This window comes from Gorilla gorilla, chromosome 22, assembly GCF_029281585.2.
Source record: "Gorilla gorilla gorilla isolate KB3781 chromosome 22, NHGRI_mGorGor1-v2.1_pri, whole genome shotgun sequence".
In the NCBI taxonomy this organism is placed as follows: domain Eukaryota; kingdom Metazoa; phylum Chordata; class Mammalia; order Primates; family Hominidae; genus Gorilla; species Gorilla gorilla.
In genome coordinates this window covers 30,667,448-30,686,049 of record NC_073246.2, presented here as the reverse complement: position 1 = coordinate 30,686,049, position 18,602 = coordinate 30,667,448, and the positions used below count along the sequence as shown (strand labels likewise).

General features: G+C 40.0%; 1 protein-coding gene across 3 annotated transcripts in view; it reads left to right on the top strand.

Annotated features, from left to right (window-relative positions):
• Positions 1 to 18,602, top strand: part of HEMK2 (HemK methyltransferase 2, ETF1 glutamine and histone H4 lysine) — a 307,782-nt gene that overhangs the window by 107,025 nt on the left and 182,155 nt on the right. Inside the window, exon 8 of one of the 3 annotated variants that reach the window (XR_010132451.1) lies at positions 8,304 to 8,448. The exons of the other annotated variants lie outside the window; for them this stretch is intronic. The gene's annotated coding sequence lies outside the window, so the exon portion shown is untranslated. The remainder of the gene's footprint in view (positions 1 to 8,303; positions 8,449 to 18,602) is intronic. 3 annotated transcript variants of the gene reach the window in all.

Sequence of the window (18,602 nt, the reverse complement as noted above, 5' to 3'; positions counted from 1 at the left end):
GCGGTGGCTCACGCCTGTAATCCCAGCACTTTGGGACGCCAAGGCGGGCAGATCATGAGGTCAGGAGATGGAGACCATCCTGGCTAACACGGTGAAACCCCGTCTCTATTAAAAATACCAAAAATTAGCTGGGCATGGTGGCTCGTGCCTGTAGTCACAGCTACTTGGAAGGCTGAGGCAGGAGAATCACTTGAACCAGGGAGGCAGAGGTTGCAGTGAGCTGAGATTGTGCCAATGCACTCCAGCCTGGGAGACAGAGTGAGACTCCGTTTCAAAAAAAAAAAAAAAAATATTGTCTAGGTCAGTCTTCTAAAGTCACCCAAGCAGAACCCAGTGATGTCTCATTAGCTACTCATAAGCTCATAGCTCATGGACCTGAGTTATAGTGTTTGCAATGGGAATCCAGTCTTTGTTGGTCAATGAGACTCTTCCTGCTATGGGAGGTTTCAGTTTGTGGGTTTTTTTTTTTTGTTTAAAGTGACACAGATGATGGGTTGGCAGAGGGAGTTATTTGTCTAATAAAAAATAATGTAGCAACAAAAGAAATGCTCAGGAAACAGCAGCATTAATCTCAGGTGTAGATGGCTTTTTTTTTTTTAAAACAAGAAAATTGTTACAATAAACTCTTTTTGCATACTGAAAGAAGAGGCCAGGAGCTAAGTCTCAGGTGAGTATTTGGAGTTAAATTCCTCCATCTTGTACAGAAATAGACACCTTGGAATTGTCCTTTGGTGCTTGAGAAGTTGAGAACTGGAAGAAGAGAGATGACAGAAAGGATCTAGAGAGAAAGTTTCTGGGAAACATGGCAGGAGAAAGTGACCCAAGGAGACAGAAGATCTCACTTACCCATTATATGTTTGTGATAAGATGTTTGAAATGTACTCTTAGCAACTTTGAAATATGCAATACCTTTTTATTAACTATACTCACCCTGCTGCTCAGTAGATCTAAAAGCCTTATTCCTTCTGCCTAACTGAAGCTTTATACCCTTTGATCAACACCTCTCCAACACCCTCCTCCCAACCTCTGGCAACCATCATTCTATTCTCTATTTCTAACAATTTGACTTTTTAAAATCCCTCATGTAAGTGAGATCATACAGTATTACTCTTTCTATTCCTGGCTTATTTCACTCCTCATGATATCCTCCACATTCATCTGTGTTCTCACAAATGACATAATTTCCTTATTTTTAAAGGCTGAATAATATTCCATTGTGTATATATACCACATTTTCTTTATCCATCCATCCATCCATTGATGAACACTTAGTTTACTTCCACCTCTTGGCTATTGTAAATAATGTTGCAATGAATGTGGGAGTGGAAGCTATCTCTTTAACATACTGATTTCCGTTCCTTTGAACATCTATCCAGAAGTGGGATTGCTGGATCATATGTAGTTCTATGTTTAGTTTTTTAAGGAGTTAAGGAGGCTAATTTTAATGTCTAGCTTCAAGTCTCCTTGTCCTATGGCTTCCTTTTGGGTTGATCTGGATACCAAAACATGATGCATACGAGGAAAAATCGATTAAGTTGGATCTCATAAAAATTAAAAACTCTAGCTCTGTGAAAGCCCATGTGAAAAGGATGGAAATATATAGACTGGGAGAAAATATTTGCGAACCACATATCCAGCAAAGGCTTGTTTCTAGTATATATAAAAAATCAACTAAACCCCCAATATATGAAGAAAAAAGTCAGGTAAAAAATTTAATTAGTAAAGGGCAAAAGGCATGAATAAACACTTCAATGAAGAAGATATAAGATGGCAAAAAGCACATGAAAAGATATTCATTGTTAGCCACTGGGAAAATGAAACTAGAAACTACAGTGAGATACTAGCACATACTTATCTGGATGGCTAAAATATGGTAATGAAACCTAATGCCGGCAAGGATGCAGAGAACCTTGACCACTTCTACATAGCTGGTGGGAATATAAAATGGGACAACCACTCTGAAGAAGTTTCGTAGTCTCTTACTTATAAAACTAACCTGCAATTGCCATAGGACCCAGCAGTTGCACTTTTGGACATTGGTTGCAGATATATTGAAACATGTTCATATAAAAACATGTTGACGAATGTGTATAAAAGCTTGACACATCCATACCATGGAATACTACCCAGCAATAAAAAGAAATGGAAGACTAATACATTCGACAACTTGGATGAATCTCCAGGGAATTAGGCTGATAGAAAAAAGCCAACCCCTAAAGGTTAAATACTGTATGATCCCACTTACATAACATTTTGACAAAATTTTAGAATTGGAGGATAGCCTAATAGTTGCTGGGAGTGTGCAAATGGATAGGGTAAGGAGGTGAGTGTGGTTATATAAAAGCTGAGCCATTTCTCATTGTATACAAATTTCACAACATCGTGTTGTACACCATAAATATGTATATTTGTCAATTAAAAATGTAACACCAAAAAATTTACGACAATTCTTTTGTACTACTGAGAATGTTTTCAAGGGTAAACATTTATTTTTTAAAGTAAAGGTTCTCATGGGATTTTGGAAGACTTGCTTATAAGTAAATATGTTATTTAAATTTAGGAAATTTTCTTTAGAACTTTATTGATGTCTCATAGATACAAATATCCCATTAACTTTGTTTAATAAATAAATGAATTCACTAGCTAGGCTTTGAAGATATCTCTTAAATCAAACACTGTTTGATGACCTTATCTTTCATCTTTTGGAGGACAAGAATGCTTTTTACTCTAACAACAAAGGTCCTTCATTTGTGACCAGATCTCCTCCTCTTGCCAAATGTGTTCTTTAATTCTGCTGTGACAGTTGCTGGTCTATCCTAAGCCATTTCATCCCCTTTTCCTTGAGGGCAGAGACTTGATTTCATCCTGGTGTCACCTAGTCATGAGTTCAGGGTAAGTGACAACCTCTCTGGACCCCAGAGAGTGAATTATGTTTGGGCTAAGGCAATCATGGTGGACTCATTTCCTTTGTAGACATTGATTTAGGGATGGGCATGTGACTACATCTAGCCAATAAGACCTGAGGAGAAGTCAATTGGGGGAGCTTCTGGAAACTTCCTTGCTAATAGCAATTGAGATACAGGAAGAAATTCCCCTTCTCTTTGCTGGGTATTTTTGTGTCTGCAGTTGTTGGCTGATGCTGCTAATACCATGTTTGGACTGTAAAGAGGTCACATGACATTCTAAAGATGACAAAACTGAAATAGAGAAGGCACAAGGTTCTTGATGATATTGCTTTGCTGCTTCATTGCCATATCATAAGCCTTCTTAGTGTTTGAACTACTTCAAATTGGATAGTCTGTGACTTGCATCAAAAACATTCTAATGGATTACTTAATGCTTAAGGAAAACTGAATGAACACATTTTAGTGAAAAACATGTTCAATAATACATAGAATAACCACTGTGATGGTTAATATTGAGTGTTAACTTGATTGGATTGAAGAATGAATAAAGTATTGTTCTGGGTGTGTCTGTGCGGGTGTTGCCAAAGGAGATTAACTTTTGAGTCAGTGGACTGGGAGAGGCAGGCCCACCCTCAATCTGGGAGGGTACCATCTAATCAGCTGCCAGAGCAGCTAGGATAAAAGCAGGCAGAAGAATGTGGAAGGACTAGATTGCCTGAGACTTCCAGCCTTCATCCTTCTCCCGTGCTGGATGCTTGCTGCCCTTGAACATTGGACTCCAAGTTCTTCAGCTTTTGGACTCTTGGACTTACACCAGTGGTTTGCCAGGGACTCTCAGGCCTTTAGCCACAGACTGAAGGCTGCACTGTCGGCTTCCCTACTTTTGAGGTTTTGGGATTCAGACTGGCTTCCTTCTCCTCAGCTTGCAGACAGCCCATGGTGGGACTTCACCTTGTGATCGTGTGAGTCAATACTCCTTAGTAAGCTCCCCTTCATATATACATCTATGCTATTAGTCCTGTTCCTCTAGAGACCCATGACTAATACAACCACAGTCCACAGCCTTTCTCCTACTCTCACCACACTTGTGTGGGCCTCTCTCAGAATAGGATTATACACAGCAGCCTACTAGTGGGGCAAGAATTTTTTGAATTGCACCTCATTCTGGGCTGGTGCAACTGATTCATCAGGCAGATAAGCCACTGGCTCTGTGGCATCCACTCTTAATGTTAAAAGATGTCTTGACTTCAGCTGGGTTGCCTATAGAAGGCACAAGAGATTCTTTCATGTTTTCTTCATGCTTCAAGTTTTGAGAAGAAATCCTAATTAGGGCTGCTTACCCTGTTCCCAGGCTTGAGGCATCGCCATTGAAACTCCCAGAAGTCTACAAATTCTTCTTGACGCTGCCTGTCTTTGCTAGACTTTTCTCCCCATTCCTTGAATTAAAAAGGGACCCATTCCCCTTAAGAACTTAAGGGGTTAAAACCTATAGCTCCTCTGCAGGATCCTTTTCTGCCAATTTCTGTTAAAGGCCATTGCATATTTTGTCTTCCCTCTTTTTTTTTACCCTCACCTCTCCAGTTTCCACCACTCTACTGAATCCTTTCCAATGGCATTTTAACAGTCACGCCCATCTTAATAAAATCCTCCATTTACTTCACTTTGCTCTCTAATTTATTTTCTCTTAAATAACAACTTGAAAGGGTTGTGTACACTTAGTCTCCATTTTCTTCTCTCTCACTCACCATTTATTTAATCTTTTATAATCTGGCTTCAGTACCCATCACTCCACTGAAACAACTCATGTTATTGTCAACAATGACCTTTTAGGTCCTTAAATTCAGGTACCTTTTACTGTCTTTCTTGTTGAACTTCTCAGAAGAATTTGACATTGCTGGGGGAAAAAAAGCATTATTTTTTGACTTCCATGGAGCCTCATTCTGGGTTTTTCTTCTGACACTTGGATAGTTCTCCCTTTGTCTCCTTTACATTCTTTCTATCAATCTATCATTCATGGCTATGGCTAAAGCTTACGATTTACATAGTGATACTTTTACACATGTGTGTATATTTCAATATTTTATGTACACACACACACACGTTTTAAATTCTCCTCAGCTCAAGACCTGTATATCCATTTCTTTTCTGGACTTTGTTTTCCTGAATGTTCTGCAGGCATCTCAGTCTCAACAAGTTCAAACTCTTGACTCATCATTTCTCCTCTTCCTTCACTGTGTCTGCCTCCTCACCTATACATCATTTCTAGAGCTCTCAATTTCAGTAAATGATCATCTCTAGAGCTTTCAATTTCAGTAAATGCCAGTATCAGTCACCCATTTGCTCCAGCCATAAATCATGGCTTTGATTTTCCTAACCTCCAAAATAAGAGGGTGGCATAAGATTATCTCTAATGTTACTTTCATTTCTTCAAGTATGCAAAATATTAAATGAAAACCGAATAGTAGGAATTTGAGATGTGTTTTGCCTGAAGGGCCTCCTTCCTTATACTGTAAATTTTTCCATTTTGAAGGAAAGTCCTTTCTTTCTGGAATGTATTAGTTTCCACTTATAGGGTTCTTTTCTGCCAGGTTTTCCTCATGAAATTATTAAAAACAAGATGGATCTAAATTTAGATGCATCTTGAAGATAAGTTGAGGAGACAATCTTTTCAAAATTAAATAAATATTACAAAGATGCTCATCTTTTAATTGCTACATACTACTCAGGAATACATAATGTAGATTCAAAAGAAATAATACTTATGTATTCAAAAATAGATTTGAAATAGGAAAATATTTCTACTCTTAGTGACCTTGGTAAGGTTTTTATGAGATCATCATATCACTAGAGAGAAGGAATAAGGAATTTAATTTACTAATTTAATTTACAGTATTTCAAGGGAAGTCTGAATAGTTCTGTATATGGGCATTTCTTTTTTCTTTTTTTTTAGAAACAGGGTTTTGCTTTGTCACCGAGGCGGGAGTACAGTGGCATGATCATAGCTCATTGTAACCTCGAACTCCTGGGCTCAAGCGATCCACCTGCCTTAGCCTCTTGAATAACTGGGACTGTAGGCATGTGCCACCACACCTGGCTAATTTTTAAACTTTTTGTGGAGACAGTGTCTCACCATGTTGCCCAGCCTGGTCTTGAACTCCTGGCCTCAGTGATCCTCCCACCTTAGCCCCCAGAATGCTGGGATTACAGGTGGAAGCCACCACACCGGGCTTTTATGGGCATGTCTTAATATTGGTAACAGTTTTTAGTAGGTATGCTTGATTCTCCAGATATCCTGACAGTATGTTCCAGGAGAAATCTGAGACATCTGAACTTAAAAACCAAATAGTCATAGGCCTCCAGATTTGGAGTGTATCTTAGAGATAACCTTGTCAATCTCTTTTATTTTGAAGATAAGATAACTGGGTTTGAGAAGTTAAGTAGTTTGCCCAAGCTCATACAACTTGTGAAAAGCCTAAACAGAACCAAAACCCATGTCTCTGGGTTTCCAGCCAGTCTTGCAGGTGTAAGAATTGCAAATGATAAGGAAAACTTGGGATCTATTCTTAAATTGTGGCTTATTTCCTCTTTTGTGAAAATAAACTCACAGCTTCAGAAAGACTTGTACCATTCTTGATATTTGCAAGCAGAATTCAAGCCACAGATTGGAGCTTGGGAGCAGTTTTCCTGCTACAGGACATCAAGTATCAGGCCATAAGAAAACAAAATCAAACTAGATTGGTGAGGTTCTGGCTTTCAGGTAGAAACCATGGAGAATCTGATGCAGAATACCAGTAGAGCATTGCAGCTGGGATTTTCCCAGAGATGATCCTTGTCTTTGAATTAATCTTTGCAAGTCTCTTCCCATGCATGGCTAGGGACCTTGGTCTGCATTATTTATGGGATCTCAGTGGCACATTGTGTATATTTAAAATGCAATTACTAGGAGAGTACCTGTTTCTCTTGGAAACAAACTACTTGCCTGCTCAAGTCACATTCTAGGTCAATATTTTCTGTTAAACAATCTTTTCAATCTTTTAGATATTAAAAGAGAGAATCTTCCATTAATATGTTTCTACATTTGTTCATATGAAGTCAGTTCTGTGTCTTTACTGAGCTCTGTATTTCTAGTTGTTAAAGATGCCTAGTATGTATTAGGTGTTTAAATGTCATTAGTTGATAATGAGAGTTGCCGAGTGAGAGAGTGTCAAGGAGTTTTGAAATGAAGTAAATACAGAAGATCCTGCTTTAATTAATTATTAGCTAGCTTGCCTGCAGTCAGCCAAATCAGGCCAAATATTCAGTGCATTATTCACCTACTTGGACTGTGGTATTTGGTGTGGTACCAATCTGAGACTATATTTGCATCAGAAAATGTTTTGTTCATATCCTGGCACCAATGGAAACAAAATTAAGTCTAGAGCGGGAGAGGCACTAGAGCTACCTGTTCTAAGAGATTGAGGCTTGGGTCTCATGTAATTATTAAAATGAGCAAACTGCTTCAAACAAACCAAAAGAACAAACTTGAAGCAATTTTTATTTGATAAAACTCATATGATTACATGTAATTTAATCAATCATTATTGGATGCTAATTCCAGACACCCTATCAGTTTCCTCAGATGCAAAATGAATAACATGCTGTCTTTCCCACTGAAGGTACTTTAATTACTTTAATTAAAGAAGAAAGACAGAGACAAATATAATGTAGAGCAAAATGATTGTTACATATGCCTAGTGAATACAGAAGCAATATGGTTGGGAGCAGAGAAGCACATTTGGTTAATGCTGATGTGGGAGTCAGGAACAGATTAATGGAGGAATTGGTATCTGAATTAGCTTTTGAGTGATAAGGAAAATTTTGAGAGAATGTGAAAGGGATAAAAGATATCCCAAGCTTAAAGAAGTGAATGAGCAAAACTTGCCAAAACGCTATAATTTGAAAATACATTAAATGAGGCAATACTTATAACTTATTCCATATTTTTCTTTAATGTGAAGCAATTAAGAGCATTCTAAGGTATAAATAACCTTTACCCAGAATTGGATAAAATGTGGAATGCTTTTCAGAGAAATGCATGTGACCATTAATAAATCTTACGGCATTAAGACAGTATAATGAGCTGCCAAAACCAGAGACCAGCCAGGCAATACTTTAAACAAGTTGGTCTTGCTCTTATAATAATATTTTAAAGGCCAATTAAAATATTTTATTCACTTGATTGCATGCTTTCAAAGTTTACATGTGAGTCCTGTAATGTAAACAAAGATGTTCTCCACTAAAGTTGCCTTATCATTCTTTGACTTTTAGGACTTGCCCAACATAGGCATGGTTGAAACATAGGTTTTATTACTGAAGCCCATGGGATTTGTCTTCTGACTAATTAGGCTTTGATTTCAGAACCACAGACGATGCATTTTCTCCACATTGTCTCTTCTGTTCCTGCAAACCCCAGAGAACATACTGTGTGAGTGTGATGGAAATAATTTCACTTTCTCTGACTTATGATTAGTGAAGAGGATTTCAGGCTGGCATCAAGTTACAGGTTTGTTGTCTTCATTTTTTTTTTTCTTCTAAGATTTCTCATAGAAATGGTATGTTCCAGGGTAACCACTCTCCTCACCCCTAGCCCCTTTCTTGGGACAGGATTCCAGGAAGCAGTGGTAGTAAGCGGGATTGGATGTGTAAGTGGCAGACGACTGGCTTGTTTGGTCACTGTTCCCAAAATAGTGTTCACAAAGCATTTTGTTCCAAGCAGGGTGCTATTTCTCAGGAGATTCTTTGAATGTCAGTTTTTCCTTCAGTCACACTCCCCTTGCTTCCTAAAAGGACCTTGGAAAGTCATAGTAAAAGATTAACCTAAAACAAGACTGTTAAAATGGACACAGAGAATTAAAATCCAAAGAGAAGAATGGGTAGGGGAGAGGAAAATATGCCAACTAAACCAAACCCCTAGAGCTGGTGTCTGGATCACAGCACTGTGGACATTTTGGAGTAGGCAGTTCTTTGGGGGGGGGGGGCGGGGTGGTGCATCTTGTGCATTATGGAATTTTTCACGGCACCCCTAGCCTGTACCCACTAGGTGCCAGTAGCAGTCCCCAGTTGTGACAACCAAACATGTCTCTGGGCATTGCCAAATGTCTCCTGGTCAGGGTGGTGGGAGAGGGATGCAAATAACCTCTGGTTGAGAACATTTGACCTAGATTTAACATGAAAATATCTGACTTTGTACTTCCAAATCATCTCTCCCTGAATCGTAACTCCAGAGAGTATAAATTCCAATATTGTAATATTAGTACTTGGCCATCATAAGTCCTGTTCACAGAGCACAATGATGACCTCAAACTGGGATTCAAACCTTGGCTTGCCACTTGTTATTTGTGTGGTCACTGTGTCTCAATATCCTTGCCTATAAAATGGGAGTAACAGTTGTTTGTAAGGATTAATTGATGTAATGTTTCTGAAGCACTTATCACAGTGTCTGGCATGAAGTAACTGCTCTATAAATTCCAGTAAGTTGCGCGCACGTGTGTGTGTGTGTGTGTGTGTGTGTGTGTGTGTGTGTGTGTGTTTTAATCTTATTTCTCCATCCAGAGTCATGGCTAGAATAAGGAAGAGAGACAGCATTTGGTACTGACTCACAGTGGAGAAAGAGGTGGAGAATTGTAGCATGATGCTACTCAGGAGATGTTCTAAGAGGAGTCTGATCTAGGTGCTCAGTGTATAGGTCAGTTTGATGCTGCTATGAGAGAATACCACAGACCAAGCAATTTATAACAAAGAGAAATGTGTTTGGCTCATGGTTCTGGAGGCTAGGAAGTCAAGGTGTCAGCATCTGGCAAGAGCCTTCTTGCTGTGTGATCTCATGGTGGAAGGTGAGAGCGAGTGAGAGAGAGAGAGAGAGCTGAACTTGCTTTTATAACAAGCCCACTCTTGAGATAATTAATTCACTCCCACAATAATGACATTAATCCATACATGATGACAGAGCCCTCATGACTTAATCACCTCTCATTAGGCCCCACCTCCCAACACTGTTGCATTGGAGATTAAGTTTCTAACACACAAACTTTGGGGGACACATTCAAATGATAGCACTTGGAAAGGTCTCAGTATCATAAAGATACTGGACATATCCTTGGGAAGCCTCATTCCCCATCCTCTTCCCTTCATGTGGAAACAAGTTGAATTGAGTGGTAAGGAAAACCTAAGAAGAGCCCAGAGGGAAGAAAGTAAAGGGGCTTGATTACACTAGGTGGCCATGGGGTATAGAGAAGAGGAAAAATCCTAAAGGAAAGGGTTTCTTCCTACCAACTCTTAACACAGTGACCTGTTGAGGAGTCAGGATGTGGGTGAGGATTTGTGGGATGCACAAGAGCGGAGAAGCAATCCCCAAACTCTACTTCCTTGTGAAATCTTTTGTGAGATGGAAAATACAACTTACAAATTCAATGTCACAAAAGCCTTGCTTTAGGGAAGGCAAATAAAAATCATTTATTGATGGTGCATTCTGCAGAAAAAATTCAGCTCTCAGACAGTAACTACTATTGCCTTAGAAGTACTGCCCCACAATGCTGAGGGTGCTGGCTGATGACTTTGAGGCATTCAAATTGAATTATGATGTAATTCATTAGCCCAAAGGCAGGAAATGTCTAGTCAAAATGTGACCCTTGTAAGCAATTGATTCAGTACAAACTATTGCTTACAAAGGAAGCCCATTTAGAAATTATTCAGAATAAGAAAACTTTAGAGTTAGAAAGCTTTGAATTCTTGTCCTGGGAACTGGACAGCTAAAACTTTCCAAGATAACCTAGATAACTTTAGTATGTGCAGGCTTTTCCCTGTAGGACAAGAAAGCTTACACTTTGTAGATTTGGTTAAGAAAAATTTCAGTTCACTGGTTCCCTTTTGAGTCATTATAAGCAAGTGAGAGAGAAAAAGGGGCTCTGTTTCAATGGGAAATACTTAAATTCAGAGGGATTAAAATATCTATGATTATTTTATATCACCCTCAAGAGAATCCACAACCTTACTTTAATAATAACCTAGAAAATTTACATCTGGAGTAGAAAAGACAATGAAGTCCAAATATGGGTCTCCCAGGGCATATATCTGCTGCTATTAGGAACCAAGTATCTGGATTCATTATGCTTTGCTGAAGGTTCTGGTAGGATCTTTGACGTTCATTTTGGTGGAGAAAACAAAGACCTCCCTTATGCTACTGAGCTGAGAGGTAAATTCCAAACCGTATAAGTTAGCTATCTGACAGCCCAGCACACAACTTTTGCAATAGAAAAAATACTTACACATCATCTAGGGGTAATGCCAGAAGCTTCTGGGTAGAGATTGGGTCTTGTTTTGAAACCTGGGGGTCCCAGGTGGGCCTAAGATCCCTGACATCTGGAGAGATCTCCTGTCAGCTAGTAGACCAGTCAGGATCCTTGCCAGTTTGTAAAATTCAACTGGACCTCTGTTTGTTTGCCAGGGCTGCTATAACAAAATACCAACAGTCTAAATGGCTTAAACAACACAAATTTATTTTTTCACCATTCTGGAGGCTAGAAGTCCAAGATTAAGATGTTGGCTGGTTAGCTCTCTCCTGAGGTCTCTCTGCTTGGCTTGCAGATGGCCGTATTCTTGCTGTGTCCTCACATAGCCTTTTCTCTGTGCATGCTCACCCCTGGTGTTTCTTCTTTGTGTAAGGACAGCAGTCCTGTTAGGTTTGGGGCCCACCCTTATGACCTCATTTAATTTATTACCTTTTTAAAGATCCTGTGTCCAAATATAGTCACATCAGAGGTTAGGGCTTCAACATATGACTTTTAGGGGGTCAAAATTTAGTCCATAACAGGACCTTAGAGCAATGACCTTCAATCCATCAAGAAACTGGAGGGAAAGGAACTCATCTCACTGACCATGAGATGCTCCATTGGTTGTACTCTAGAGAGACCGATGAGGATCTGCCTCTTCCTTCTTGTCCCCTATCTAGGAGTGGGTGGTAGGCTGAACATGAGGAGAAGGGTACTTCTTGGATGAAAGTTGAGGAAAGGGAGAATAAGGTCTGATTTCCTCTGAGTTGAGTGTGGGGTGATGGAGATCGGAAATGAAAAAGAAGTGGTATTTCCATACGGGAACACTCACAGGAAATCCTTTATCTCTTTGGCCAATCCATGAAATAAGGTGAGCACAAACTGAGTGGACACTCTGCAAGTGGCTGGATGCTGCATGCTACACAGTAAGAATCCCCAGTATTCTGTGTCTGTGGGGGGGAAGAAGTAGAATGTATCCTTTGGACAAGCTTCAAGAGTTAGGTTAGGTAGAGGATGGCCATTTGCTTCCACCAACCTCCAGTGGTCTCCATGGCATGATACGTGGCTCACAGAGGGGAAGCCCAGGGTAAGAGAAGTGCATCCTGTTTGGGCAGAGGAATAACATCTCTGCAAGGAGACTACTTCTAGCTGTGAGAGATCTCAGCCTCTCAGAGATATAATGAAAGAGAGACCCTCTTCTAACTCTTTCTCACACTTTCCCGACACCCTGATTCCTTGCTCCTCATCCATAGAGGACGCATATGGACCCGAATAACTGACAATCACGTTGGAGGCTGAAACAAAAAAAGGGGGGTCGCTGGAGGGGCACATAGAAAAGCTAAAGGGACTGTGGGGTCCTGTGAGAGGAGAGTTCTCACAGGACTTGCCAGCCATGAGACAGGTGACTGCGAGAGGATGTCTCATGAGCCAATGTTAAAGAACCCACGATTGTAAAGGACTTGGGCAGAATGAATTTATGGAAGGAAAGAAGTCACTCCTGAGACATGAACTACTGCCTACCCCAAGGCACATCAACTGTTGTGTTAGATGATATGACTTGACTATAGAGTAAGACCTGTTTCATATGCTCCTCTCTGCTCTGTGTGTGGTTACAACGGATTCCAGTAAAGTCATTTCATAATAAATTTTATAACTCCCTTCTTTCATTATCAAGGGTATTATGCCAGTTAGCATAATGTTGTTGCTCTTGCCAATTGTTTAACGACTACCCTTTATCAGATAGGTTTATATGCAGACTGGAGTCCTGAATTCTCCTGGGTCTTGGTCAGTGCTCTGTAGTCTCAATAATTTTTCGAGAACATAATTCTTTTTTTTTTTAAATCTCATGCCCTTTTTGTTTCAAATCATAGCTCTTAAATTTTTTTTTAAATTTCAATAGTTTTTGGGGTGCAGTGCAGGTGGTTTTTGGTTACATGGTGTATTAGTCTGTTTTCATGCTGCTGAAAAAGACATACCCAAGACTGGCAGTATACAAAAGAAAGAGGTTTAATTGGACTTACATACAGTTCCATGTGGCTGGGGAAGCCTCACAATCATGGTGGAAAGCAGGGAGGAGCAAGTCACATCTTACATGGATAGTGGCAGGCAAAGAGAGGAGCACTTGTGCAGGGGAACTCCCCTTTTTATAACCATCAGATCTCTTGAAACTTATTCACTATCACAAGAACAGCACGGGAAAGACCTGGCCCCATGATTCAATTACCTCCCATCAGGTCCCTCCCACAACACATTGGAATTCAAGATGAGATTCAGGTGGGGTCACAGCCAAACCGTATCACTTGGATATGTTCTTTAGCAGTTACTTCTGAGATTTTAGTCCACCCATTACCCGAGCAGTGTACAGTATAACCAATACATAGTCTTTTATCCCTCACCCCCTCCCAACCTTCTCATCCCTGAGTCCCTAAAGTCCGTTATATTGTTCTTATGCCTTTGCGTCCTCATAACTTAGCTCCCACTTATAAGTGAGAACATACAATATTTTGTTTTCTATTTCTGAGTTACTTAAGATAGTGGCCTCTAGCTCTCTTCAAGTTGTTGCAAAAGACATTATTTCCTTCCTTTTTATGGCTGAGTAGTATTCCATGGTGTATATATACCGTATTTTCTTTATCTATTCGTTGGTTGATGGGCATTTAGGTCAGTTCCATATCTTTGCAACTATGAACTGTGCTGCCTTAAACATGAGTGTGCATGTGTCTTTTTCATATAATGTCTTCTTTTCCTTTGGGTAGATAGCCAGTAGTGTGACTGCTGGATTAAATGATAGGTCTACTTTTAGTTCTTTAAGGAATCTCCATACTGTTTTCCATAGTGGTTGAACTAATTTACACTCCCACCAGCAGTATAAAAGTGTTCCCTTTTCACCGTATCCATGCCAATATCTATTGCTTTTTGACTTTTTAATTATGGCCATTCTTTTTTTTTAAAAAAAAGATCATTATACTTTAAGTTCTAGGGTACATGTCCACAACGTGCAGGTTTGTTACATGGGTGTACATGTGCCATGTTGGTTTGCTGCACCCATCAACTCATCATTTACATTAGGTGTTTCTCCTAACACTATCCCTCCCCCAGTCCTCCAACCCCCAACAGGCCCTGGTGTGTGATGTTCACCTCCCTGCGTCCATGTGTTCTCATTGTTCAACTCCTGCTTATGAGTGAGAACATGTGGTGTTTGTTTTTCTGTCCTTGTGATACTTTGCTGAGAATGATGGTTTCCAGCTTCATCCATGTCCCTGCAAAGGACATGAACTCATTCTTTTTTATGGCTGCATAGTATTCCATGGTGTATATGTGAATTATGGCCATTCTTGCAGGAGTATGGTGGTATCTCATTGTGGTTTTAATTTGCATTTCCCTGTTGATTAATAATGTTGAACATTTGCAAATCATGGCTCTTTAGCTAGTCATCACTCACACTTGGCTTTCTCAAATTTCTCCTGAAGCTCAAGTGTGAGGGAAATGGAGCTCACAACACCAAATATTTCCTGCTGTTTGGAGGTTGATTCTGACCTACAGGGGCACAGTAAGACTTGTCAAGTTATTCCCTGTATCTGGCTATTACCAGGGTCTCTCTTATCACTCACCCAAGGAATTGTGTGTCGGTGGAAACCTTTTTGGCTGATTTGGTAGCCTGTATTTCAGAAAGGCAATGACAAATCCAATAATTTGCAAACCACATGGTTTATTGATTTAAAAGTATTCAATATAAATAGCAAAATTCTTAGGACTAAAAGCCAGTAAGTCAATACAAGATTATAGTTAGCATATTATTTAGCTATTGCTGTGTAACAATATTAGCACACACTTAGTAGTTTAAAACAACACACATTTATCATCTCACCTTTAGCAGTTTAAACCAACACACACTTATAAGTTTCTGTACATCCGGAGTTTGAGTGTACCATAGCTGGCTCTTCTAGTCCTTGGCTTCATGAGGCTGAAACCATAATGTTAAATGGAGCTGCAGTCTCACCTGAAACTCAATTGGGGAAGGATCTGCTTCCAAGCTCATGTGGTCATTGGTAGAATTCAGTTCCTTGTGGCACGTTAGGTTGAGGGCCTCCATTTCTTGCTGGTTGTTAGCTGGAGGCCACTCTTTCTTCCCAACATACCCGCTTGCTCCCTCAGAGGCCATAAGGGTGAAACTTTGCTTGCAAGAAAGACATTAGAATCTTATGTAATGTAATTACATATATTCTATCAACTTCATCATACTCAGTTGGTTAGAAGCAAGTCACAGGTCCTGCCTGCACTCAAGGGGAGAGCATCACATAAGAGATTAAATGCCAGTAGGATATTTTGAATATCAGGTGGGTCAAGGGGACAATTTATAGTATGTCTGACAGTTAGCAATACTGAAAAACTAGTAATACTCATGTCCAGAATTAGAAGTAAATGTAGCTGTCATTATACATTTATGATTTGCTGAAATACCTAGTGGAAGGAGGTGAAATAATCACATTACCTGATTTCTGGCCACTGAGAGTGGTTGAGCCTGTCTCCCTCTCTTTCCTGACAGCTGCAGCCTTAAGTTATAAAAAAGGAGTTATCAACTTGCATCTGTGAGTTCTAGGAGGGGGCAATACTGGATAGGAAATCAGATGCCCTCGCTATTCTCTCCTGAAGATGCTGAGTGCAACTGATGGACTGCCAAAGGGATATGCTTCTTTATCTTTTATAGGACGTTTGTGTTCTCTGTGTATATCCTGATAAGACATAAGTGTGCTAGAAGTAAAACAGGTTTCATTGTAGCTTTTTTTTCTGTCTCCTATATTCCTTGTTTATTATAAGGGGCGTTCTTGTTATCATCTTCTTTTGCTGATTTTTTGGGCCTCTGCGGAAATATTTCTTGCTCAAATTCTCTCTTAGCAGCTTCTGCCTCACTTTAAAATTTTTATTTAAACTCACTCTAACCACTCTTTTCCACATAGCAAATATGAATGCACAACAACTTGCAGATACAGTTTGTCCTGCTGACACAACTCCCAGACTTGGATATTAGACTACCTGCTGGGTATTTCTACTTGGCTATCTTAGGGTTGGCTAAGTACCCAGTAACAGACTCTAAGATAAGGATTTGAGTGTAAATAGTTTATGTGGGAAGTGCTTCCAGGAAACAGCAGCAGGGAGTAGGGAGGTGAGTTAGGAAAAAAAGAGAAAACTATTAAAGAGTGTGATACTAAGTAGGTCAGTGCTGTGTACAGCTGAGGTTTGATTCTGCCAGGGGGACGCTATGCAACATGCTTCAGAGTTGTTGTGCCTGCTCCTATCCCAGGATGAGGAAGCTGGGGTTTTCAGTCACTGGTTGAGGACTGCTTCTAGGGATACATTAACTCCCTAGTTTGCTCCATGTGGTCCATGTGGGCTACAATGGCCAGAGATCACCTCAGGAAGAGAGTAGTTGGTGTTGGCAGTCAAACGAGTTGGTTTGGGAGCACCAATCACATCTGCTTAAGTGTACCTCACTGTGTCTCCTGAAAAGAACATGGTCATACTCATCAGCTCATTCCCTTTTATGATGACATAGCTTCCCCTTTAACAACTCTGTCTGTCAAGCATTACCACACCTCCATCACTTAGGCTTGAGTTTACTGGGTTATCCTCATTCTTCTGATAAGGCTGCTGAGGCTGAGAATGTTCAAGTGTGATATAGTTGGGATGTTCGTCCCCTCCAAATCTCATGTTGAAATGTGATTCACACTGTTGGAGGTGGGGCCTGGTGGGAAGTCACTGGATCATGGGGTCTGATCTCTCATGAATAGCTTAGCACCATCCCCTTGGTGATGAGTGAGTTCATGCAAGAGCTGATTGTTTAAAAGAGCCTGACCTTCTCCTCTTGCTCTCTCTCTTGCTTCCTCTCTCACCATATGACATGCTTGTTCCTGCTTCAGCTTCCATCATAAGTAAAAGCTCTCTGAGACCTCACCAGAAGTGAGAAGATGCCAGTGCCATGCTTGTACAGCATGCAGAACCATAAGCCAATTAAACCTCTTTTCTTTATAAATTACCCAGCCTCAGGTATTTCTTTATAGCAAAACGATGGACTAATACAGAGTGACTTACCCAATGTCCCATGACAAGTAAATGACAGAGTTTTGCACTACTCTACATAGCAACGGTGTCCCATTGGTGGAAAAGGGCTGAAGCAGCTTTGTGTGCAGAAGCTTTTACCTTGTGAAGTCAGATGATCTAACCTGAGGCAATAGGAGTCACAGTCCAGTGCCATTTTTCTCTGGGCTTCCTGTTTCTGAATTTCCTGTTTCCCCTAAGCTGAAATTGGTTCACTAGCTCTCTGTAGTTACATAGATAATTTAATAAGCCTACTGAATCTTTGTCCCATGTCTTAGTCCATTCTCTTTGCTATAACACTGTATGACGGATGGAGTAATTTATAAAGAAAAGAAGTTTATTCAGCTCACAGTTCTAAAGGCTGGGAAGAGCATGGCACCTGCACTTGGTGAAGGCCTTCATGCTGCATCATAACATGGTAGAAGGGGAAAGATGAAGAAAAACAGAGCCAAGGGAATTTGCTTTTAAAACAAAGCCACTCCTGCAATAATAAACCCGCTGCAGTGATAGCAACATTATTCCACTACTCCTTTCATGAGGGCAAAGAGATTAGGTTTCCAACACATGAACTTTTGTGGGGCACATTAAAACCATTGCAGCTTGCTACCAATTCCATTTAGTTCTGGAACATTAGTCAAAGTACATACTCTCTTTGGAGTTAATTTTTCACATTCAGTGATTTTTGGTGACCCTTTCAACCCCAACAATGTGAGACAAGTGAGAGAGGCCTTGCTTTTTATAGTGGGCTGGATATAAATAAATAAGGTGAGACTCAGCTTTATTTGTTTTTAATGTAGACCATGGTTTGGATAACCTTCATATGTCAAGCAGAAAATATTGTAGACATTTAAAAAATATCCATGGATATGTTCTTTGTTTCCTTGTGCAAGCCTTTAAAGGATTACAGGAATAGCAAGTGATGTGGGTAACTTGGGCCAATAATGGTATTAATAAATGCTGTGAAACATAATGTGCTAGAGATAGCATCTCCAGGAGTCAACACCCAGGCAGCATTCCTCTCTTTTTGTGTGAATTTCTGCAGGTTGTCAGCAATCTGAGGGCAACATCTTTTCTTAGGGAAAGCTAAGATATTCAGATTTACCCCAGAGTGAGTATCAAATTATCTGTGGGTGTAAGGAATACACAATGGTAGAGATTTTATTCCTAATGAGCAGAGACTGGAAACACATTTGGAAGTATATCATGATGTTTCTTTTCCTACCTCAGTCTAGTGATCTCATTGGGTTGAATTCTCTGTGGTTTGGCTTCAAACTCTTTTCATTCCAATCTTCAT